This window comes from Fundulus heteroclitus, chromosome 8 (assembly GCF_011125445.2).
Source record: "Fundulus heteroclitus isolate FHET01 chromosome 8, MU-UCD_Fhet_4.1, whole genome shotgun sequence".
NCBI classification, from domain to species: Eukaryota; Metazoa; Chordata; class Actinopteri; order Cyprinodontiformes; family Fundulidae; genus Fundulus; species Fundulus heteroclitus.
In genome coordinates, this window is record NC_046368.1 from 1,596,673 (window position 1) to 1,623,758 (window position 27,086).

Below are 27,086 nucleotides of genomic sequence, written 5' to 3' on the forward strand. Positions count from 1 at the left end.
TACCTGATTCAATGAGCTCTCTCTAAACAGAACAAACTAGGCAGCCATGAGAGAATCATGTCCTTTGATTTATCTGGTGGGTCTAACACAATTCAGTATGCACAGCTATGTAAGGGGCCCAGGAAAATACAACTGAATGCCTCCACAACTGCTTGGATTATTGACTACTTGACAAATCAGACTTAAGGGTTGGGTGTCTGGTCAATAGTGGGTTAAATTACAGGAGACTTTAGTCTCTCAGAGTTTGATGTTGAAGATGATGTCCCAGATGTGCTCGATTGAATCCAATTGAGCACATCTCATCCCAACAAAGGCAAGGCAAGGCAAGGCAAGGCAAATGCATTTGTATAGCACATTTCAGTGCAGAGAAAATGCAAAGTGCTTTACATGATTAAAATAAAGACAAAAAAACAGAATAAAAGCAAGTAGCAATAAAATGTAGAAACAAAATAGAACATGGAAAAATAGAAACTAAAAGCAAACACTAAAAACAGTTGGACTACAAGTGGAACTAATGACGTTTCAAAATGGGTAAAAAAAATTCACCCTTTATCGTTTTCTGTTTTAATGCATTAAAGCTGTTGTGCTGAAGATTACCCAGAATCCCCTTTTTAAACTCATATCAATTAATTTATAATGTATAACAATGGTTTCTAACAACTAGAATGTTTCAACTTTGCCACAATTTTTTAACTATACAATACCGACAACGATATAAATGACTTTTTGCCCGATTCACACCTGCAGTCAACTGTTAACTAGCTACCTCACATGACAAAAATAATATCATAACTCCCCCCCCCCCCCCCTCCCCTCCAGGGGGAGCTCTCCCCTATTTGAGAAGCACTGCTCTAACATAACAAAACAAAAAAAAAAAATTTGCTTTAATTCATTCTGTTACCCTTTTAACTTGTATTTGCCAGGTCATAGTTAGAATTTGAGAATATCAAGAAAATCCAAGGAGAGACTGCTATTACAGTTATCAAAGTTATCAGTGCTACTTGTGCGAATAAAGGTTGTCAAAATGTGGTTTATAGAATATCAACATCACATTTTTGATTTCATTTTACAGAAAACTGCTAATTTAATGAGCTTGTTGGTGGCACGTCTTGGTTCAGTCTCTTAAGTGCACGCACTGTGCAAGGTTGCCTATCCTCACAAATTAATAGACTTTTTAAGGAAGAAAATGCTTGTTAAATTACACTGGTGCAATGGACACTTTTTACGGATCTAGCACCTTTTCACGCCCTTTTCCCAGCATTTTTCTCTTCAATAAGGCTGCAGACTTGAGAACGCCAGCTTTTCCACAAGAAGTACTGCTATGATCCAATATCCAAATTTTTTCGATTTGAGTATCCTGAACAAGGAGATTTCAAAGTATTCGCCTGGACAAAAGACTGGGGAGAGCACACAAAGTAACTGAACATGCTCTCTTTCTTGAAGAAGCCAAGGTTTTTTTAGTGTTTGCAGCACAATTTTCCGTGTCTTTTGTAAATTTGTATCTGAAGTGTCCATCCTTCTTTGCAGCGATCTATTTGAGCAGCATCAGCGCCAGTGACAGAAAGAAACAGAGCACAATGTTACCAAAAAAAGGACAGGTGCCGTGCTAAGGACTGCTCTGAAGCTTCTACAGCTCATTGTAAACAGAATAATGCTGCACAAGCTGCTCAGCATAACAGAGAATGCTCCATTCACTATGCAGAACACACTGGTGAATTTACAGAGTGTACTAAAAATCACTACAGGACTGTAGAGCAGCATTGATTAATAATTGAAGAATACAGTATTTTGCATGACTAAGATATATTTTTAAAAATGTTTCCTAACAGTATCATAAAATGTCTGAAAATGTCTAAAATGTTCACCTGGTTCAGGAGAGAAGTCATCTGTCAGAACAAAAAGCAAATCAATGTACTGTGTGTGTTCCTTTGGTCCAATAAAGTAGGGCTCCCAACCGGACGGCATTGTTTTTCTGTTAGGGCATTTTCATCGCTGTCAAACTTTTGAATTGTCCTGTGAAATATACACGTTTAGCCAACAGCTCTTGCATCAGCAACATAACATTATTCTCCAAAGTTATCGCATTCATGCCAACAAACCAAAGGAAGTCCCAGGATAGTTACGAGGTGCCGCTCGCAGCCATGCGACCAGTTGTCATTCCTCACCTGACAGATGCTTGTTATGTGAGCTGGGACTAAATAGTTAAGCTGTGTAATAACTGCAGGCTTTAGTGGCATCACTAATTTCCCTGAACAGAGTGGTCACAACTTAGTTTAATAAAAAAAAATTAAAAAAAATGCATCTGTTGGGTGTTTTTAACTATCGAAAGTTTGCTTTCAGGTTTTTTGTGTTGAAGGATTTAACAGCTGTATATTAAATCATTTTACAACCGATCAAATTAAATATGGGCGGCTTTTGAATGGCGTACTATATCATACTTGTGCCTGAATTTTATCTTGTACTGCGCTCCAACACGTGTTTAACTGGGTGAATAATATAACTATGACGTTCAGAAAAACTGATGATCTAAAGATTTCTGATTTTAATATGAAAACATGTGATTTAGGTTCTACAGCTACAGTCATTGACAAACTCATGTCTTGCTGCTGCTGATGTCTTCAGCCTGAAATGCCACGCTAATGTAAGCATGTTTACTTTGTTTTTGAACATGGCTTGTTGATCACTAATCTTTGCTCCAGCTCACAAAACCAAAAGGCAGTAAACAAACAACAGGGATGGTGAGTTGAGCTGAGCTGAGTTTAGTCGGATCATTTAGAAGTGCGAGACTGGGACCCTGATCGAATACTTGGGAATGGATTGCGACACCCATAGAATTTATTTATTCAGTTTGTGAATGACTGTAATGGCACAAAGTGGAGCCCTTAACAGGAGTAATTATTTAATTCTGCTCCCACTGCATTTCTGTCCATTACCAACCTCCCCCGCCGTCTGTCTCTTTTACTCCCATCCAAATCACAGATTCTCCTGTAATCTGAGTCCAAAAATACCACATCAGTGCAGAAAAATATATATAAATGAAAAATTCTATGAAACAGTACCCCAGGTAAACCTTTGAAAAAATAGGCTCAATTCGAAGCAATGGCTCAAAAGACGCAAATATTAAAAAAAAACACAGTATTTAAATGAAAGTGGGAACTCTGTCTAACTTGAAATTACTGTGCAGAACGAGTATATTGCTGTCAGACTATTGCAGTTTATCCTAAACTATGTGCAGAGGCACTGAATGTTCTCTCTGGTGGGGCACTGGACTCGCGCTCAAAATGAACCTCACAAGCTTTGACAGCACAGGAAAAAGTTCTTTGCCAAATTCTATTACATGAGTTTGGGACTGGGTTGTCTATCAGTCGAGCACTGAGGCATTCTGTTATTTCTTCATCAACAGACTTCGAGGCTGAATTTTAGGACGAATCCTCCTAATCTGCAAACTAGTCACGTTTTTTTTATTTAAAAATTTTTTATTTATTTTTTTTGGCTGGTGGCGGTGGATTATCTTCAAAGTCCATGTTCTAAATTATTTGTTTTGAATCCTTGGATGAAATTAGGCTGTCAGGAGTCGGGCAGGCAGGGCACCCGATATTCAAGCCAGACATGGTGTTGAATTTAAAAGATTTATTTATAATGTGATCTGGAGCAATCAGAGATCCTCTGCAGGAGCAAGCAGGAGACCAGGCTGAGGCGACAGCTGGCTTACTCACTGCAGAGGAGCCAGGCAGGATAGCTGAGGCTTGGTTCAAGTCCTAGAGGCAGCCCTGGGTCATACGCAGGTGGTCAGAACTGAGGGCAAGCAGGCAAACACATGCGCTTGTAGTGGTAGTAACAGTCCACTGGCGCCGGAACAGGGGGGTGGGGTGGGGTGGGGGGGATGGGGGCCATTGCATCACACACTTTATGGACTGGACTGTTAAATAGTCCAGTTCGTGGTCGAGAAATTAGAAGATCGGTTAGATGTCCGACAAGTGTTCGGCAGGGCAGGAGGATCCCGGAAACGTTGTTGTGGTCAAAATGTGGAAAACAGGCATGAAGACTACTGGACACCTATTCAATAATCTGGTGTTGTCTTGCTGTTTAACGAGATCTTATAACGAGCAGGAAACTGGTCTGCTGTATGATTGCAGATTAGCAGAGAGACAGGCTCACAGGCAGGCTTAAGATCTGGAGGGAAGGCAGGATGAAGGCAACAGACATGCCAGATCATGAGATATGCATGTTTTAAATCTTAAAGAGATTTAAGTTGCTATTTATCCTGGGGGGTTTTATTTGAATAATTTTTAAGTTTTTTTTTTTTTTTAATTTTTAGTTTAATAATTATATTATTTCATCATTAACATTTATTTTCCTCCACATTGCAGTGTTGTTTTTCATCATCCACCACATAACCATAATTTGTATTTATTTGCCACCATTCCTAATGTAATGGGTGGACATTCTGCTTCAGGAAATTCTGAAGCCCCAGAGAGTAGGGCTGTCATAAGCGATTATTTTAGCAAATGATTAATCTGTCGATTATTTTGATGATTGAGTAATCGTATAAAAAATGTACACATTCTGCAGATTCTTCAAATAATTACTTACGCCTAATTTATGAGTAATACAAATACATAAATAAATGCTAATTAGCAAACAATACAATTATTTTTTGAATAATAAGGATAAATCTGGAGCTAAAAAAAGTTCTTGGATCAAAATGTTAAAAGCTCAGCCTTGTTTGGTTGACTTCAAATTAATACAGTGCAGCTGCCTCTGTAGTGAAAATGATCACAAACAAAAAATACATAAAGTTTCCCTTGCATATTGCATTCTGGATATTTTTATTATTATTATAAATCATCATTCTATTCATATAAACAGAACCCTTCTAAGTGTATTTCAGGGCTAAGTTAAACTCTTAGTTTTTTTTTAGTCGACAAATAGAAAATAAAAATAATTACATATTCCTCAAAAAGCTTAACAGCTAAATTAAATTCAGAAATAATAAATACTGCCTGTTTAAGAACCATTCTTACATATGTTTAATAGTATAGAAATACCTTTACTGTCCCACAGTGGGGAAATTTGGGTGTGACTGTCAAAAACAGGTAGGCCTAAACACCAGACTTACACACAGTGTTAAGTAATTCAAAAAAGCAAAATTTAAAGTTAAGCTGTACAGCAGAAGAGAAATAAAAGTGTTGTGCAATTATTAATAGATAATAAGGCACATTCAGATAAAAATTAAATGTTCAAGTTAACGAATGACGAAAAATAGCAGTTGATTTAAGAACGATGTAATATTTTACTATTTTTAGAATGTTTTTTGTTACACAAATTTACCTTTAAAACTTTAGGTCTCTTTGTCAGCTCTGCATTTTGCTTTCTGTTTCCAACGAGGAAAACATTTTCCCACCATTGGATTTTGCTTTGGAACTCACTGGATGCCATTTTTGCCTGGTCTCTTCTTGTGGAATAATGAACACTGTGTAAACCGAGGCTAATTGGACCTTTATTTGATGATTTGACATATTCAAGTGTGGGAAAAAAAGCAAAAAAGAAAATAAATAAATAAATAAATATATATATATATATATATATATATATATATATATATATATATATATATATATATATATATATATATATATATATATATATATATATAGGGGGCAAAAACTTTTTCACAGCTCAAGATACAAGTAAAAATCCTTGTCAGTGTGTGGAATTCTGCGTGTCTTAATGCAAAGTTCGGTCTGTGCCTTTGGCTGTTAAAGTATACACACTTGCAACTCCTTGAAGACAACTGACAAGCGCCCTCAGGCAAATTTCATTGACAGATATTTAGATCTTCAGCTAGCAAGTACCCCACTGGTCAAACTACTGATCTTCATACGTTTTGACTCTGAAGGTCTAACTGTGATATTTGAAAGTGTGGCCCAAAAGCGTTATTTAAGAATGTGTGTAAAGAGGCGCCTCAGGCAGAAATGTGGTGCACTGTGTTCACCATCTTCACAAGAGGAGAGCTACGTTCCTCTGACAGCAGAAAGGTGGTAAACAGTCTGGAAGACAGGAGCCCGGTCTCTCATGACCCGGAGGAAGTCCAATGTACTCCCCAACAGACGCCGAGGGAGAGAACAGACTGTCATGTGCTGGCTTCTTAGAAACTCTAAATGAGATGACCTCAAAGGACCTCGCTGTAGCTAGAAATGCTCAAGGCATGCATTTCTTTATCCATATCCTCCCCGAAAAGTGCCACAGAGAATTTTGAATTTTTGACTGAGCCTTGTAGTTAAGGGAATAAGCAGGAAATTGAAATAAGAGTGCCAAGAGAAGAGCTGTCCATCATTCTCCCTCAATGCTCAGACCTAGTTTTATTTGTCAGCCTCATCCATCTCTGGCCAGATTTTGTGAACAACAGTAGCTGTGAATGGTTTGGTCGAATAATTACCTCGCTACTGCATTTTGTTCTTGCTGAGTGAAGCCTTTTCAAAGAGTTTTTTTTTTTCTAGTTTTATTTTTTATTTTTTACAACTGGTCATAAAATCGGATGCTGTGTGCCGTAAAATGTTTAAAATGCCGTCTTCAGTACATAAATCTCTGCAATGCCAGTGATACAAGTGCCAAGGTTAGCAACCATATATTCAAGTAGACCAAATCTTAAGAGGATTCAAGTAATTGATGACAGCACTATTAGAAAGTTGTCTGTGCAAATTCTCAGTATCCAGGTCCTCACAACAGCAAACAGGCTTAAATCGGAGGCAACCGGACTTTCTCTCAGTTTTTCTGAAAACGTTTTGACACCTGTCCAGGATTCTTTGTCAATTCTGGTGCCTCACACTTGAGCAACCTGTAGATGGAGCACTGCTGTTGGAGCATGTTCAAACCATCTGGTTGCTCAAGTACGAGCCACCAGACACCTGGATAGGTGTCAAAATGTTTCCAGAAAAAGTGAGCGAAAGTCCGGTTGCCTCTGACTTAAGCCTGTTTGCTACTAGAGTGTTATTTTGTTTTTGTTTGTTTTTTTGGATCCTTGCACATCTCACAATCAAACCAGCGGGACAGTCTGTTATAACATAAGTGGAAATAACTGGAGAGAGGGAACTATTGAGGTTGAATAGAACTTCATTGTGTTTGGAGAAGCATGAGAAGTGTAACACTGAAGTGAGAGACAGTTATTAACACATTGTAATGATCCTTAACCGTTTCCTCCTTTTCAAAAATGAAATAGTTTTAATGAACAGACAATTGGTTTTTCTCTAGACTGATTCATATTGAATATTGTGTCAAAATATCTCCCTCAAGTCTTGCTTCAATTGCTTAAAAAACGATTGACGTAGTTTTAGCCTCTTTCTTATTTCTGAAGCTCTTGAATCAATAACGTAACCCAAAACCCACCGCAAAAACCCATGCTGATTGACAAAAGCGATCAAAACTCAATCCTTCAAAAGATCCCCAAGAGATCAATACCAGTAGATTTCTTAAATAGGTCTTATCATTTTGCTAAGCATCATCTGGATACCCTTCAACTCTCATGCTTTTTCTTTTATTGAAGTGTGTTTAATCAAAACTTGCGAGCAACAGCACAAAAGAAAATTGGGTCCAGGGAAAGACATATTTACTGAAAACCAACTAAAAAGACCCTATTCTAAATAATTCAATCTAAACAGGTCCAGTTTAAAATAACTGCAAGGCATTTCACATATTTATTCATACCTAATACACACAATTGGAATCAAATGAAAGATATCATTTATAAGGTCTGCATCACAGCTACAGAATATTAAAGTACAGGTTTTTTTTTGCACATTTTGTCCATTTTAAGACTAATCTATCATCAGCTAAAACGGTTTATCGCTTGCACTACATGAACACATATAAAATTCCAGACATTTAAAAACTAAATATTCCCCAATAAAAGGAAAATAAAGAATATAAAAATATTTTAAAAACCCTTAATTATTAATTAATGAATTGTTTTATCTTCCCCTCTCCTCTCTCACTGTGGAGCTGATCAGCTCCAAGGGTCTCACCTGCAAGCCATCAGCTCATCAAGGCACAACTAAAACCCAGTAAGGCACTCATAGTTTTAGTTGTAGGAGATGTTTTAGGGTGCTTGAATGAACCTCATTCATTGGTAATTAATTATTAATTCAGCTGTATTCAGTTGTTGTTCAATCAGTTCATAAATACACTTAAGGTATTTTTGTGTGGTTAACTTAAATGGGAACTACTGCACTTTCTGTATTATGTATTTTATACTAGTGTTTTAATTATTAATTTGACCTGTATTTTATATGTTGGCCACACTGTGTCAAAACTTTTAATGCTCAACAATCTTCTGCACTAGTAGACAATAATGTATTGAAGCCCAAAATTATTAAATATTTTATGAATAACTTTGGGAATAGATTTTTGAATATGAATATGTATTATTCATACTACAATCAGATTTTGACAATGTAAGAGGAGCCTAACAATTGCTGTTTACATTTTATTAAAAACGTAAGTTGTGTTCATTATTAAATAAAACTTGTTAGTTTTGAATAACTTTGCATACACACTGCAACAGTTGAAAGCCTTTGTGCATTGCTGGATCCCTGTCACACATGGTATACCTATTTATATATGCATTTAGTAAATCAAACTTTTCTCGTTTCACCTCGGTATAGAAAGTTTATTTATTTTTCGGATTTAGCTGCTTCCCTTCTATTCAGTCCTGCTTCTGGGATTTCCTTTTGCTGTGAATATGACATTTTCTGCTTACAGGTATTGAATGAAAAGTTAAGTTGAGGCTTTTTGTTTGAAAAATGTTTTGTGAGTTGGTGAGAGGGAAGTCAATAAGAAAGACGTTGCTTGATATTAAATAGATTTTGTGGCGATGTAAGCTGCAGCAAAGCTTTTTCACATGGCACCATCCATGGTCACACATTAAAGTAAGCAAACAATTTTATTTATAGTAAGTTTGAACATTTATGCCTAATCATTTTGTTTAGCTACACAAACATATCAGTGATAGTGTAATGTATTTCATTTTAATTAGTTTTTTGTGAGCATGCACATTTAGTCAACATGTATTTTTACCAATGCATGTTACACCCTTTCTTTATTTTATTGCTTAATTTTGTTTCTAATTATTCTAATTATTGTAGGTCAGAAATAGGGTCTCGGTCATCTGTCTTATTAAAAGAAAGTTTTTGGGATGAATGTTTTTATTGCAATGGTATAGAAAAAGGGTTTTATTTTATTCCCATCAAATAAAATAAGGACTTTCTTCAAAAACATTTGGCAAACCTTTTAGCCAACTTTAATAAATGGGTGTGCTGAAGTCTCTTTTTGGGTTAAAAAGTCGTGTCCTGCTATAATATTAAAATGGAAACACAGAAACAAAAGGCACTTTGTGTTGAAGGTAATATTTTACATTTAAGAAGATTTACATCCATCATTAAAAGTTTCACCGTAAACAGTTACAAGTGGCCATCTGCATCAGGTCCATTTGCTGTAGGGCCAAATTTCTGCCACTCTGGACCTGCAGTTGGGAGCCACAAAAAGTAATCCAAGAGCCCCAAGGCTGCACTTTGAACATCCCTAGCCTAGGGTCATTATCCATTTGTGATCACACTTTAAAATCCAAGCACATATTTGGAGATGTTTTTCAGTATTTCTAATTATTTTATGCTTATGGTTCCATCTGTGTTGTGAAGTGCACCTGTCCCTGCAGCAACAAAACACCAACAGCATAAGAGGCTCCCAACACCAACCTTAACAGCATCATATAGTTAGGATATAGTTGGAATAATGTTCAGGCCCAAACCAAAAACGGTTAGGGCCAATTGTGCTGCAATATTATGGTTTAAGGCGGGACATCCAGCTGTAACCAAACCAAGAGCTGCCGAGGCAACATAAACATGGCAGCGCAGGAGGATGCACACGTAGCTGCAGCTATCACGTCCGTTAAGTCAGAATCCACGATTTCATCTTACAAAGAAGAAGAGCAAGAAGTGCCTTGACCAGCGTAAACTTGTTTTGGTTTCGCATGGAGCCTGCTGCTTACAACATTTTCATTTGATACCGTCATTGGCTAAAACCAACATTTGGTAGGCGGGCACTAGTTGTCGCTTCGCCCATTCAGCTCAGAAAGTTCCCCTGAATGTTCCTCCTTTCCACGAATATATTTGATGGGAGCAATCTACGTGCTACCCATTATCAGTCTGGCTGGCCATGTTAATTGCAGCTGGGGTACTGTTTTAAAATACAACTGCAGCTGTGCTTCCATTTAACTCAAATGTTAGAGATAATGGAATCATCATCTGGGCCTTTAGAAGTTGTTTAAAGACCTTTATTAATCTGAATAAGGTAACGAAAAATATATTGAAAAAAAACTCTCTGATATTTCTATCTTATAGTAAATAGGCATAACTGACCTGAAACAGGAAACATCTACTTTATTTAACGCCAGATAGTGAGGGAATGAAAAGGCTGTCTTTCTAAAAAGTGATTGTAATTTTCTACTTTTAATTATCGTTGAGCTCTTGTTATAAGAGCGAGAAATGCAGAAATCTGAAACTGCCATTCTCCAAATTACAGAATCTTACAACCTTAAAATGTAATGAAAAGCCTTGCCCATTTATCTTCACATAACTAGAGCAGATAAATTCTGCTCTTGCTAACTTTTTTGGTTCTGTATCTACTAAAATGTGACAGTAAGTTAAGCAATATTTAATACATTTGTATAAAATATCCTTTTTGAACAAACTGACCAACATCTCTTCAGCACTGTGACATCATTTACGGCTGCTTATACAGTGCAATCAACTGTGTGCAGCAAAGCCGCTGATAAAGGTCAGTATGACAATTATGGTGGGAATCTGACAAGAAATGGCATATGATCTTCAAATAGTCACCCTAGAAAAAAAAATTGTGCATTATACAGTATTTGCCATTTGAGGTAACCAAAGAAATTCCTAAAATGTCACAGTGAACCAAAGTAATTTTAGTTATTGGTGATGTGTCTCAGCAGCTACTGGCCAGGTCACGAGGAAGTTCAGTGCACAGGCCAATAAAATATTTATATAGAGATTTAGAGAGTTTGATGCATTTTAGCAATGAAGGGGTGAAAAGTCTGCATGACATTTCAGAAAACAAATACCATCTCATCACCTAGAGAGGCCAGGTCAGAAGCACAAGCCATTCAGCTGTTAGAGAACCCTTTTACTCATTCTGCTACAGCAAACAGGTTTACAAATGCTGTGTTTGATGATTTTCCCATTTAATAGCTAACTGCTAAATACTCTTCAGTGTATGATTTCCTGGTTAAATCCCTTTTTAACCAAGAAATTAGATTAAATAAAACAACGAGTAGAGAGAGTGAAGCTTGCAGAGATCCAAATGCAATAGCCTAAGTCAATTACAGAAAGGTCAACCTTGGTGTTCGAATAGAATATCGCTTGAAATCTAATGACACAAACCTCTTTCCTGTGGAGCAAGACAATCTGCTTTAGTTTAATGTGAGATAATAAAACTAATCTGCCCATTTCTGCTTTTTAGATGATTATAGAGTTTCACTGCATACAAACTCACAATCTTAATTATTCCAGCAGCTGAGAAAGGCTGATATTCACGAACTGATTGAGTTTTTTTTGGCATTTATACATATTTTAATATTAGGTGTTAAAAAGAGAGTTCAGATTTTTCAAAATGGGGTTCTGTGGTGAAGATACCAGGAGTCAGTTTCTCACCAGAACTATAAAGATCTCTAAAACTTTAGAGACCAGACAGTTGACAGACTAATAATGCTGCGGCACCAGATTCAACTCCCAGGTGAAAGAGAAACACCGAAGTAGCAAAAATACTGTTCAGTAAAATAAAAATAATTAACTAAAATCATATATATAAACAGTCATATTGTGGCTCAGCTACAAGCTATTTCACTAATATTTACTTTGCCTCACTTTTCAGAGTTACTTCAGAGATTAGATGCAGTTAACAAACCTTTTACATTAAACAGTATTGATGAGAGACCACTGGACCAGCACTGTTGTTACAATAGATAACCATATAATATGTAAATAACAGGAACATTAAATCAGTCTGAATCCTTTTACAAAATCATCAGATTCAATAAATGAATAAATTAGTAGAGAGCTTTACCCACAAATGGTAGGTCCAAAGTTACACCCTTACCCACCATGGATAACCGTCACAGTGCAGACGGAGGCTGGTCACCTGGTTGGAGAATCTGGTCAGAATGGATCAGAGACTAAAAGGACCGTTTCTGATGGAGTGGACATTATATGTGTAAAGACTAAATTAATGCCTATCTCAGAGAGAGCAAAGGAACTGCCGGCAGGGTAGGAATACCCAAAGTATTTGACTTATTCTACTTCCACAATCGAAGGGAAAAAATGATAGGGGCTAGATGATAAACAGCAGCTAAAAAATGGCTATATATTCCCTAACATGCTGGCTGGTCTCTTAGGAAGTTGAGAAAAGGTTAATTAATGCACTAAGTTACATAGATTGACTACACCAGACTAGGGAATTCTACAAGTGCTACAAATAAGTATTTTTTAAATTATATATCACAGCTCTTTATAATCTTGATATAAAAAAAAAAAAAACAAGATTTAATGAATCCGTTCAAGCACACTAAAAGTAAAATACCACAGGGCATTTTTCGATCTCCCCGCTGTTGCTCCAAACTTTTGCCCTTCCTCTCTCTGGATGCTCTTGCATGATGTATAACAACATGTATTTACAGTGACATTTATTTAACTGTCTGGCACATCAGCATCGATCCCTGTCCTTGAAAATCAGAAAGGAGCAAAAATTGTTTCTTGTCCCTTACGGCTTGATACCACCGCTCCCATCCGCCAAAGGGATAACTGGTCTTTTCCGCTACTCGCATTTTTATCATTACCTTATTAATCATGGTTGTAAAATCGGATCAAACATTGCTGTATTCGAAAGACTTGGAACAAAGCAATACTCGACATCTTGTTCACTCTAAGACTTTAATTACTCTGTTTACTTATTTTCTCTCTTAATTTACTTTATTTGCATAAGGATGAGGGTGTTTGTGCTTCCACGTATTTGTATTCATATCACACGTCTGGGTGTCCAGAAAAACAGAGTAGGCTTTCAGAGAAAAGCACTCTGTTGATGAGAGCAGATCAATATCTAAGCTGCCTCCTATTATCTCCAACCAAACTGGGAATCCTGAATGATTCTCCCAAGTAAATGACCTTTCCTAAATACCAGTAAAAACTTGCTTGTTTATGTTAGTTTAAATCGATCTGACACAGAGTGCGTGGCCCTGGAAAAATTCACTGTATCGACGCGGGACCTGCTAAAATAGAGATTCTCCCCTGACATGGATCATGGCTCCAGAGATGAAATATGAGCCGGAGCAGGCAGCTGGCCAAGCAAGACAGGAGATCCACGGGGAAAATCAAATCAAAGCCAAAACACACTTACGAAAATAAGCTTGCATTATTTTGCTATTAATGATTTCAACCAAAATATATGCAGTTAGGCTCACATAGAGGATTTTTTTTTTGTTTTTAAAACCCAGCTGAGCAATTCACGAGCATCACATTGGGCATCATGCCTCAGGACTCCTGGCGGAATATTATGGCTCCCCTGGCCACTACTAAGCTCTTGTTGTTTTTATATTCTCACTTCAGCAGCAAGAGTCATCAAAGATAAAAGCACAGTTGCTCTTTGTCACACAGTGACAACAGTCATGAAATTTTAACAGCTTGAAGTACTGATCTAGAAGAGAAGAGGAAAAAAAAAAAACTCCCTGAGCAGAGCTCAAAATCACTGACACAGATTCAGGAAAATAAAATGCATGAGTTGGTCTATAAATGGAAAGATTAGTCTCGTTGCAGCGTCCCATATTGAAAGATGATAAAATGTAACACATAAACCATTTGAATGGCCACTCCTTTCCGACCGCTGTTACAGTGCTGGTTTGGACAGAAAGGGACCTAAATATTAGCCAGGAGACTGATGAAGCACTAATATCAGCTTTCTTTTCTGAGGCCGTAACAGCGCGGGATAATGGTGACCAATCAGAATGATTGAAAGTTTGTTATTACTGTATTAAAAGATAACCATCAATTAAAAATTTTAAACTGCATCCACAAACACCAAATGTTGCTTGAATCCGAATTTACTGACACAGATGGGTGATATTAAGACATCGATTTGCAAATCGGGACACTGTGGAAACATAGATCTGAGAGACGGAAGCAAACAATGCAATCTGTTCAGAAGATGAGCCGAAGTTGGGATTTAAACGGCAAAAAAAAAAGAAAGAAAAACAATGTTGGAGAAGTCATTTTGAGTGCGTTAATGATGTGGCTTTGCAGCAGCTCACTTTTTAAGACCAAACTCTAATCTTTTTGTTAAGCAGAGCTGAGATTGTTCTTGGTGCTTAAACCTAAAAAAGCTAGTTTTAATGCAAACACTATTTTTGTTTCCTCAAAAAAAAAAAAAAAACTTTGGCAAGATGCACAAATAATGCTGTTTCTTTTTCTTTTGATATTCATAAAGACATCGTGTCTGCATTTTGGGCATTCACTATCCACAAACATGGGAGCAACTTAACATTAATATCAGGGTGAATTTGTATGAAGATAACTTCTCTAACTGTGGGCGATCTGAGAAAGAAAAAAGGACCAAGAATAAATGGTCCATGCACAAAGGTACAATTTGCACATTGGAGAAAACTAAGATTTAAAACACGGGTCTTTTTTTCTGGCAGACAATTGATTCATGCACAGCAGGACTACAGAATGGTCTTTGGAAGTAACGGAAGAAAAACTGTATTTTAAAGGTATAAATCATGTGTTGCTTCTATTTCACCTCCAGCAACGATGCAGTCCACTTTGAGCTGATGAAAGTCTTTGCATTTCATTCACAAACCAAAAACAAATAGCCATTTCCATTTGATCACAGCATCATAAACTAACACATTAAAAAAAAGGTATTTATATGATTCAGATTTTTATCTCAATATTAAATGTATTTCACAGGCACTTCTTGTTTAACTTTGTTTTAATACCACAGATAAATGGTTCTGACAATTAAAACAAAGTTGTTATATGTAGCTTGACATACTGTATCTATTTCCTGCTTTAAAATGGGTGAACTTGGTGTATGTATACAAATAAATAGAAAGAAAAACGTTTAAGTACAGATGATTAATCATACTTAAGAAAAAGTATGCACATGTTCTTCCTCTGTATGTATACACTGTTTCACTCTTGTTAGTACACAGGTCATTAATTACACCTGGTGCCTGACTCTAACCTAATAACAAGGCTCTGGGTCAGTTGGGCTATTGCTTAACAATTTTTATTTCATACCCACACAATCATTTCTTCTAAACCTCTTTCTGTATTTTTATCCATGTACTAAAAGATTACAAACTTTTTTTCACTCCATTGTTTAATATAAATTATGAGGACAATTTCAGATAAAACTGAACTAATAGATATATAATTTTGAAGGTATTGTATTATGCCCCATGTGTACTGTATGTAGTTCTGATCTGAAGCTCTGCTCAGAATAACTACAGCCAACTCCCTGCATCTAGATAATATTTAATAGCATATCATAGTATCACTGGGTAGAGGACGAGTTGATTATACATAATTTGACTTATTTTGAAAGCAGGCACTATATGTCTCCAAGTATGAACTGATCAGTGCATGACTGGCACAAAAGAGCTTGATGTAGATGGTTACAAAAAAAAAATCTGTAAATTTGAAAGGGTGAATATTAAATAATTGACATCTATATTAATCTGCAAAAACAAACAAACATGCAAACACTACAGGAACTAGAACAAACAGCATTTCCATTTAAGTAAAACAATAAACTGAAGAAAAAAAACACTAGCAGAGCAAAAGAAGTTGAACTACCACATCATATTAAAAGGATGCTGGGTTTTCTCCTGATGTTTCATTTTAACTTGCCAAAAGTAAAAAAAAAACAAAAAAAAACACAAATTTAAGTTTGGAATTAGAACCTATTTGTTAGTTCCAATTTTTGTATGTGTATTATTTTTTTACATAAACATGTGAATTGCAACACCTTCCAACTAAAAATTATCTGTATAAACGCTTGAAACATATGAGAATCTCAAAATCAGCTCTTAAGGGGTAGCTCACACCACATAAACTGTTTTTGACAGCTTATTTTGACAAATTAGTGAATATATGGCAAGCTGTGTTAAAAATCATTTAATCAATAGGTTTAACTACACAGAATTACCCTTATAGATATATATAACATCATGTTGACTAGTTGTAATGTCACTGAGACTAGCATGGATTTTTAATTAACACATAGTCAACGTCATTCTCACTAGTCAAAACTAAATTACAGATATCTATGATGACAAATGACACAGTTTGAATCTCACTAGGCAAACTTGAATTACAGATATCTGTAACTAGAGTTTTGACTAGTCAAAATCGAATTACAGATATTTTGAATAAGAGTTTTGACTAGGCAAAATTATGTTGCAGATATCAGAGAATAATACCCAGTCTAGCGATTACATGTTAATCGTCTTGCCACAGAACTATCTCACAGGCAGACGGCTACTGCCTTGTCCTGAAACCCGCCTGCAGTCAGTCAGAGCAAAGAGAACCGAGAACACACTCGGTTTCCACATAACAAATTTTGCAGGATTATTGCAGGATTATACTTTTACGTGGGGGTGAGTTATACTTTAAGATGACCAGTTACAAAACCGAAGAATTTCTTAGCCTATATCCAATAACAAAATTTCTGGATAATATTGTTACAGATAATTATCAAAACATGACATTCCGATTGTGATGTTGTTTACAATTAACTCATATTTTTTTCTCACTACTCTATCTACTTTGGGATTAGGATCTTGGTCACAAAAATCTATCTCCAGGAGTTTGGAATAAAGGGCAAAGAAAAGCTAGCCAAGTTGCAAGAGTTGTTATTGGCAAGAAGAATTTTAATACAATACACCACAGTTATGAAATCCTACTAAATGTATTGTATAAAAATATTGATAAAGCACATATTGATGTTGCAATGACAATTGCATTTCAATGTGTTCTGCAGCAGAATGCAACTTAAAACTTTTCATTGATAAATATTTTGTAGATGGGTTATATATATATAATTTCTAATCGGTGGTGTGAACAGGAACATAAACTAAGCTTTAATGATTCAAACTCTAAAAATACACTTCTTGAATCTCAGGTACAATCAAAAAGCTCACGGGTTTGTCTGGTCCAAAGAAGCAGAAAAAAGGCTACCAGCTTTGATAAACAGCAGAATTTGATGCCCTGGGAAGGAGAACGGGTTGTATTAGCATAGTAGCCAATCTGTGCATCTGTTACCAAATATTGCAGTCTCTCAAAAGTAAAAAAAAAAAAAAAAAAATTTGGCCCAAGATGTTTGCAAGGACTCTGTTCATAGCTGGGCAAACTCTCCAGGGTGTTTATACGCAACTTGGCATCACTGTGAACTCATCCCTCAGCCCCACAAGATGTTTCATACTCCTCATTCAGTCATAGATGAGATGGCTTCAAGGGTCACGCTGCTCTCAGGATGAAGGGTAGGCCGCGCTCAGAAATAGAGTGTGGATGTGTAGAGCCCCTACATGTGAATGTGTGTAGCTGCACCAGAAGAGCAGCACATGGCGTTGTTTGTGTAAACGCAGCCTAGCAGAGGACCTCTAAACATATCATGGACCTGCTTCACAGGATTTATGTGTGCGTATCTTGTCCAGCCCCCCCATGGAGATCAGTAGCGCGTGCAGAGGAGTGAATGTTCCTAACTGCTGCTGAGCTGACAGAACACACTGTTCAGTGACTTGGATATGAAAAAGGAGTTTTGGGGCAGCTCAAGGGGGGTTTTTGAAATTCCAAACACACTGTGCCATGTTGCTGTAGTGTCATTCAAGATCCTCCTCACACAGAATTGACAGCGCATGTTTCTGAACCGACACTCACTCCGACGCGTAGCAACTTCTTCAACTAGCAATGCAAAATTATGACCAGCGAATGATCAAGACGTTTTTTTTCAGTCATTTCTAAGCAAGGGCCATCACACACTGTAGAAAGTATACGTTAATACCAGAATTGCCCCACCGTGCACTAATAACCACATGATTTTTACAGGAAATGTTTACATTGGCCATAGTTGTCATGTGCACATTAGCATTTCAAATCTTGCGAAAAAGTATTTAAAGCAGCATGCACTCTTCTTTTATTCATTCCACTGCTAGCCATGGCTGTTTGTGTAAGATAACTTTCTTTATATGTTCTTCCAAAGCGGCCTGCGTATGACGTTTCTAAGTATAGATAGCATAAGACTGTGGTCACAGCTATAAATCCTGCATTACAAAAAGGACTAATACTAATACTAATAATAGGACTAATAATAGGATAAATGCAAGTAAATGCACAGGAGCGGACAAACAGTTCAGTGTTGGGTTTTCCACGTCTATGTGCAATAGACAAACATCAGCAACACAAGCAGACAGCTTTTCTGTTGATTCTGTATGGCAAAATAATCCAGAGCAAAATCCCATGAACATATTTAATGAGTATAAAGCTCTCATCAAACTTAGTTTTTATATACTAAATGGTTGCAGTGTAGGTTTAGCATTGGTACCTTGCATTAATCAAGTCTTTTTCCAGCAAAGCCCTCGCTTTAGACAAGGCTTTAGACAAGGCGGCGAATGAAAGATTTGTGTACAACACGTGTGCAGCTGTTATCACCATCTTACTTCCCAATTAGATTCGTATTAAAAAATATATATGTTTCACTGCAAGTCAGATTCTAAATTAAGTAGAGATTGGTCAGACAGATGCAGCAATCCAGCAGATATCTGAAGGTGTTTGGGCTAAAACCGACTGGTAGCTGTAACAATTCATAACTGGACCCACCTTGACAAAAACCTTGAACTCTTCTGAAGATAGGTACTTCGCGAGCATGATGCTGCCACCGGCATATTTCATATTTGATGACATGCATGTTGTTTTTGTGCTGACACACCTTGTGCAAACTGTTGACAAAAGCTCAAGTTTGGTTTCATACCATAACATTGGTGAGCATAACGCACAGTCTACTGTGTATATAGCTCTAGATTCTGTATATATATATATATATATATCTATTTTGTCTGCACCAAAACCTAACCAAGTCAAATTCCTTGTAAGTGCAAACCTACTTTGCAATAAACTTGATTCTGATTCTGTTAACACTTTCTCCCATGTGCATAACAAACCAGTGCTTGATGTAATTTCCTGCAGTGCTGCTGCTGGCCTCCTTGGAGCCTCCCTAATCAGTTTCAGTCTTGTCTTTTTATCAGCTTCAGGAGAAATGTACAGCTTTTCTAATGCTACTGTTGTCCCAAAAGCACTGCAATTTGTTGTACCCATCTCCTGACTGATACTTCTGTGCAATGAAATATATTTTGTGACCTACTTGTGAACTTTGGCATTTGCTACAGCATATGACCGAAAAATATGTCAAGAAGATTATCCTAGGACAACTGCACTTCTTTTGCGTTAACATGTAGAAAAAAGGGCTTTTGAGTTAATCCATAAAATGTTTACAATTTACATCAGAAAACCCTACCATTATAACAGGAGTGTGTACACTTTTGAGAGACACATCATGTCAAATTAAGTAATTTTTAAAGTCTACAAGTTAAGTCTACTAGTTTCACAGTTAAATAATCCAATCTCTATTATAGAATATAATAATATAACAATATATGTTAAACAAAATAATTTAAAAAGATTCCACATCAAATTAAAAGGGTGAATAACGATATATATGTCTTCAGTCATTATTTTGAGACTGGTAATACTCAGCATCACACAGAAATCTATCATAACAGTGACTGACAGGTGGTGATTGATTCATACATTTTTCTCTGCATTTCAGATGATTTATTGGATTATATGAGCTGCATTCAAATGACAGTTGGGAGAACCAATTTAACAATGCAATGTAAATGCTCAAAAACATTAGCAGACATACAGTGTGGAGATGTCGGCATCACATTTGCTGCTGGATCTTCATGGTCACTGAATCACAAACTAATAAGCCAAGCTTTACACTCCACTAGTTTTACAAGTCACACCTATTCAAATCTATTTCAACTTATTTCGTAAAGCATGGTAGTTTTTTTATTTATCTTAAAACAGTTTATTTCCATAGTTTGTGTAAATCTCAAAAGTTTTCTTCAGCTTTTATTTGCGTGTTTTGTTTTCTGACTTCGATTCTTCCCTTTAACTCCGGTATATCCATCGTTTCAGTCTCACCACCTCCATGTGTCACTCTTCTTCACCTTCCTCGCCTCATCTCCTTTTTCTGTGTCAGCCTCTAGGTAAACCCTGGAGAAACGGGAGCTCGATTCCCCCAGGTCCCCATCAGCAGCACATCACAAAGAATAGGTAATGACACTACGGATTAAAAACTCAGCAGGAGCAACCAACAATATATTTCAAAACAATAACGTATAACCGTACCATGGACTCTACTTACAGGATAGGTGTGATCATTGTGAAGGATCTAAGGCGGCAATTACAAAGAAAACCGCTATAAATGAAACGCTACAGGCAGCACCATAAATCCACCCTGCACATGGCCACACAAAGCGGCAGACACAGGCCAACATATACCTTTAGCGTGCACAGACACTAAGAAAACAAACAAAGACCAGACTGACTTTGCACAACACGCTGAGATTTAGCTGTCACGGTCAGCTGCCGATCCCACTGTGCTCCACTCACTACAACCAATCAACAACAGTCAATATTTACAGTCAGTCAGCGGAAATGCTCCCTGCCGTGAAAACCAACCATTTCACTACACCTGCTGCCTTCCTGGCTAATTAGACACATTTATCTTTCATTTAACCATGTTTAAAGGTGGGAAAGCCATCAAGGCCGAGCAGAATTCTTCCTACGCAGATTCAGCCCAGACTCTTTCCAAAAATATGAAGTAAAATTCTTGTTTCTTGCAAGCTTTTCTTTTGTAAGTCATTAAGAGAACACAAACAAGTGCAGTTTTTGCCTGTACGGTTTTTCATGCACTAATTTCGAGTTTGCAATAAATTCACATTGCAATTTCAACTTTTTATTTCAATAATTACATGAAAAAAAAAACATGATACAACCACACAGTATCCTGGAACAGAATTAATACATATTGTTTGTGTGAAGCATTTCAAGCAGCAATACTTCAATAATGAACAGGGATTTGCCCAGAGGCTTCATCTGATCGAAGTTCGAGGAGTACGGAAACGAAAGACAAAGCAAAGCGGTAAGCTGCTGATAACTGAAATTTCAACAGACTTTATTTTAGATATCACAGCGCTTGCTGTGTGCTCGCTTATAATTTCTTGAGATCACAACCATAGAGCAGATTTTGAGTAGCATTATGATACACGCACCATTGTTTTCTTTTGCTCTGGGTCAGACTCTGGCTTGAACATGTAAAGCTGAATGGAAATGTCTTCCGCTGACGTTTTCTTAATAAATTTGGGAATGAAAAGATTCTCTTGCTCTAGATAACAGTATCTCGGCCATTAAACTACAAAACCTTGTGAAGGGGGTGGAGTAGAACACTGTGGGAGATGGTAGGAGGCGGGGGGCGAAGTGCTGCATCAAAACGATTTGGAAAAGACGCAGGGTCCGCTGATAATGGGCTACAAAGACGGGTCTCTTGAGCTTCACTGACGAAGAATTCGGCCCAATAACTTGCAGTTCCACTTGATATAGACCACAACTGAAGGATCTGAATGTGAAAAGGAGGTATTTAAAAGCATGTTTGCCCTTCAATGAATTACAAAAATGTTTTGACATGTAGAAGATGAAAACCTTAAATATTTGTCATTCTTCTGAATTCATTTTAAATACCTCCTTGATATTGAAAATGATCCAGTTTGAATGCCTTCTCTGTTCACTAACAGAATTCACACTGAAGTGTGTTGTCCTAACTGTGACCCAGCTGTGCTTAGTGTGGTGCATTCACTGAGTGGAGAAAAAAATAAAAAAATAAACATGAATTTTTTGGGGGGTTTTTCTGTGCATTTCTTGTTTATTTAAAGGCATTTTAATATTTTTTTTGCCTGGGATGCCAATAACTGTACAGGGTGCTATATGTTTTAGTTTTTCCACTAGTAAGCTTCTGCCTCGCTCTAAAATCTCAAATTCACTTAATTAATTTGAACTTCAATATTTTAAAAAGGCAAAGCATTTGATTTGATTTGCATATGACTTGTATTTATTTCTTTTAAACATCAAGTAGCACATCAGATACACGGTCTCCAACGATGCAGTGTTGGGTGAATGCCTCACTATATACTTAGCATGAGGTTTTGAATAAATGTATCTATTTATAACCTGTTTTTTAAGCTGTCTCCAGTAATGCATCCATCACAATGGACAGAGATGTGACCCAACACTGGACATGACCTTATCTTTTGCAAACTCAAGCAATATTTGATATTGTGTATATTAGTCACATTTCCTTTTATTCTCAGTGCCTGGAAACATCCCAGCAGTCCATTTATGCACTCTTGTTGAAATGAATCTGTCAGTCCAAGCCTTCCACGTGAAAACCTACTCACAAATAAACAAAACTAAGTAATTTTTTCTTTTACACTAAAAGTATTATTTCTGTGACTGTTTTGAACTGAATTGTAGTGTTGTTGACACAGTTTTGGTTTCATTTGAAACTGCAAACAGTGCTGTGTGGGCTACTAGAGGTGCTTTATCATTTCAACATTCTTTCCAATACTTTTGTGAGCTACTGCATACAGAACAAATACAGTGTGAAATCCTGCTGCTGTTAGTTTGTCTGCTCATATTATTCTTGTTGTTAAATCCCTGCAATATGTTTTTTTTTCTGGGTCTGAGGTTAGACGGTTTGTGGTTAATGTTGCTCTCAAATCTCCTCCTTGGCGGGTACTGTATAGCTGAGCCAGATAAAATGGGATGTGTTTGAAGACATCTCGCAGTATCGTGTGCTAGTTCAGAGGCTTCTCACGCAACGGGATAAACCAGCCAGGATGCTGTAAAAGTCAAACCAAGATGTAGCGTTGATGTTAATATCGTCCTCTGTGACCATGGCTCCAATTACAAAGAGGAGGGTTTGGATGTGTAATCATCATGCTGAGGCTGGAAAGCCTGCAACTTCTAGAAAAAAAAAAAGTATGTTTATTCATTGGGGGCAAAACTGTGCATGAAAAATTTGTGACATATTTATTGGGAACCCTTCTGTTATTGCTTTATAAAACCCTATGTTGCCCACAAGTCAGTACTTGGTCTTCAACTATAACATTTCACAAGGTTGAGTGATTGGTCTTCATTATATTCTTCTCTCATTAGCTCGCATCGCAGGTTCTCTATAGGATTTAGTGCCTGTCTGAGTTGACCGTGGAAGAAGGATCATCATTTCTATGTTGATTTGGTAATATGTTTTGGATTATCCTGCTGAAAGACCCAGCGGCGATCAATGTTCTGTTTCGTTTTTTTTTTCTACAGGGGTCACCAGATTGCAATTTAAAAGCTCCTGGTATATCATAAAGTTATTCACTTATATTGCAGCAATCGCAAAATATATCATCTGAAGGCACTTCACAGGACAGACGGATCCAATTTATGTACAGAAACATTTAATCCAATCAATCCAAACAAACTGCCCCTTGGGGACAATAAAGTTTATCTTATCTTATCTTCCATACATCCCAATTTTCCTTGCTCTAATACAATTCATTTAAGTTCAGTTTATAAATTGAATTAGTTGCTTTTGCACATATTCATCCTTTGTTTACAAAGAGCTTGGCAGTAAGCTTTTCATGTGAGCTGGGGTAATGAAAAACTGAAGGGCATATTTTTTTTTAAAACATCAGACCCCTTCACACCTTTGAAACTTGCGTGTCACTTTTGATGTGCGGCTATTCTACACACGTGAAAAGGCTCCTACATACTCAGTAATACTTTGAGCCATACGGACGTTTTTCCCTTCATAGTCGAGTGTATCGATTGCCGACATTTCTTGTGACAAATTCGTACATTTTCCACAATTTCTGCCAATGACAGGAGCCAGGGAAATGGATAGTAGCATCTTTGATTAGCTAGTTGAGCTCCTAGAGCCGTTTCTTTTCCAGCAGGCAGCTACGGCACACCTGACAGGGCATCAGAGACCTAGGGTGGGACGCCGCGCCTGCTTGGAACACCTCAATGTATCAGGCTTGGTGTCATATATAAAACAGTTCGACAGAGCAGTTTATAGTATGTTTTACATGGTCTAAAACCTAAGCTCTGCGCGTATCTTTTTGTGCGAACGTCTGCAGATGTGTGTTGAAATAAAAGCAATTCATTGTGCTCCGCTGCTTCAGGACACTCGTCGTTACTTTTGCAGTGATGTAACAGTCTTGTTAGAAAAGAAAAGTCACTGCATTTTGGAATTAAACTTGAGTGCTCCGTAAGTGTCCCCAGGTGGTCAGATAATTATATGAATAAATCAGATGGCAAACCATGTTTCAATTGTTAACATCCTGCATGTCAGATGAGTGAGTCTTCATCAGGGCAGACCAAGCGTCTTCACTGTGTCATTCACAGGAATGTCAATGCACTGTATCTACTCATTTAAATTTAAAATGTATATTTTTTCTTAGTTGCGATAATTGCAGTGGGCACAATTTCATAGCTGCTTAAAGGGACAACATGGGAAAAAAGGAAAGCTTGGATTTAAAGTTCAATTTGCTAACAAGTCAATTCAATGAATCCATTACGAGGGCAAGGCAAAGAAAACCATATTTTTTGTTAAATACCTAATTAGTCATGTTCACTGTGTCCATAATTGCGGCAATCAATTAAAAACTGTGAAATTACACATTCAGAGACTGTTGGGCACCGGGATCAGACCGGTAACATGATTTAATTTAGTTGCTTATTATTCAGGGAAATTATCTACAGTGTCTCTGGGGTTATCAATCTGTAAAGTAACAATCTCTTTGCTCTTGCATATTTTTCAAAAAAAAAAATATATATATATATATATTATTCTATTCTAATTGGGTGTCTGTCTGTAAAAGCAGCTGAAGTCCACAGCAGGGGACAGGGAAGCAAACATCTTACATGTCACTGCTGCTGTGAAATGTGATTTGTTTCAAACTTGTGTAACTAAAATATATAGAAGATCAAATAACAAGAGTAGCCAATAAATATACAAACGAAAATATAATAAAACACCTTCATAATATGTAGGAACTTCTTAAACTTGTGGGCATTTTATTGAGTTGATACCACAAACCGTTTATAGTTGTTGTCATATGTTTGCATACCCAGGCAGAATTTCTAGTTTTGAAGGCTAATATCTGAATAAAAATACCTTCCCATCACTCTAAGTTAGTGGTTGAGTGAAGCGATTTACAACAGGTAAAATAAGCTTGTTTAGCATGATAAACAATCATCATTGTTTATGTTAGAACTATTTAATCACAGATTAAATTGTACTGACGGGGCCACTGACATGCATTTCCCACCAGATGCTGACAACATCCCATATAATACACATACACAAAGACATCAACAATAAAGTTATGAGTAAAACAAGAATGACACATGGACCAAGTGTTTAAAACGAAAGAAATCATGTGCAAAAAGGTATAGAAAGCCAAGAAGCCAGCTAAATCTGTCAGCATTTAGAAAGCATTAACCCTGCTAAGTACAAATCAGCATCACCTAGTTTAATGATGAATGATGGCCCTTAAAATGTTTTTTTTTTTTTCATTGCCGTAGTATTGAATAGAGTGGTAGTAAGAGACCTTCACAAAAAAAGTCATACAGTATCAAAACACAGTAACTACAGCTGCATTTCTACATTTCTGTAAGTTCCAGAGTGCCTGTCTGGAGCAATCATCAGGAAGTGAAAAGAACACAATTTAATCATAAACCAGCCTCAGCCAGGTGCCTCTAGTAAGATTTTTGACTGAGGAATCAAAAGAATAATCAAAAGACTTGCTCAAGAGGCAAGGAGCACTTGCAGAGTGCTTCAGAAAGACCACAATGGCTTTGATACACACTCACTGCCCATGACTCCGGTGCTGAAGCAAAAACAAGATGAAACTTGTTACAAGTTTCCTGCAGAAGATTTGGACAAACCAGTGAAATACCGGGAGAACACCTGGTCAGATGTGGGCAAAGCTGAACATTTTGGATGTCACTGCATATACCATGTTTATGGCAAGCATGATTCTGCACGTGTTTTTTAAAGCACTATGTCAACAGGGAAGCTTGCAGGTGGGAGCATCATGGTGCTGGCTGTCTCACAGCATATGGTACAAGCAGACTTCATATAACTGATGGAAGAATGAATAGAAACTATCTATAAGAATCTAAAGATGAAACAAGTGTTGGTTTCCAGTAAGACAATAGTCCCAGACACATAACCAAGGAAACTCTTAATTGATTTCAAAGAAAGTCACGCTCCTATAATGACCCCGTCAACCACCAGACTTATATAACTAAAGATTTACAGATAGAACTGAAGATCAAAATGCATAAAAAGCAGTTGAACACTGTTGATGGATTTCCCCTAGTCCTTAGACATATTTTCATATATTTTCCTGTTTTATAAAGTTCACCTACTTCTACTACAGATCGCTTGTTAATTATTTTTGAACTGATGCAGCACCCCAGAAACTGATTTACTTTTTATACATTTATTCATGTTTATTGACTTACATTTACAAATTCAGACACTAAGCCTACATTTATATTGACAGTTATCTTGCCCCATACCAGCTTGACAGCCAGACAGGCAGACACTGTAAAGATGGTAAACTGAGAAAGGAATGGAGGCGTGGCACCACACATGTGCAGCTTTCCATGTGCAGCTCCCCATAACATCTTCAAGCAGACAGTCTGTGGAAGATACAGTCTGTGTAAGATGCAATCTGTGACGCTAACTAATCTGGCTGCATCCCATCTATTGATGTCTTTCTTACAGTCAATATAACATTTGGCCCCTTAATTATTTGTCAAAGGGGGAGGAGTTGTTTTTTTTTT

At 37.0% G+C, this 27,086-nt stretch overlaps 1 protein-coding gene across 1 annotated transcript in view; it reads right to left on the reverse strand.

Moving 5' to 3' along the window:
• si:dkey-112m2.1 (transmembrane protein 132C) overlaps window positions 1-27,086 on the reverse strand; it is a 226,139-nt gene that overhangs the window by 161,097 nt on the left and 37,956 nt on the right. The gene's annotated exons all lie outside the window — the stretch shown is intronic.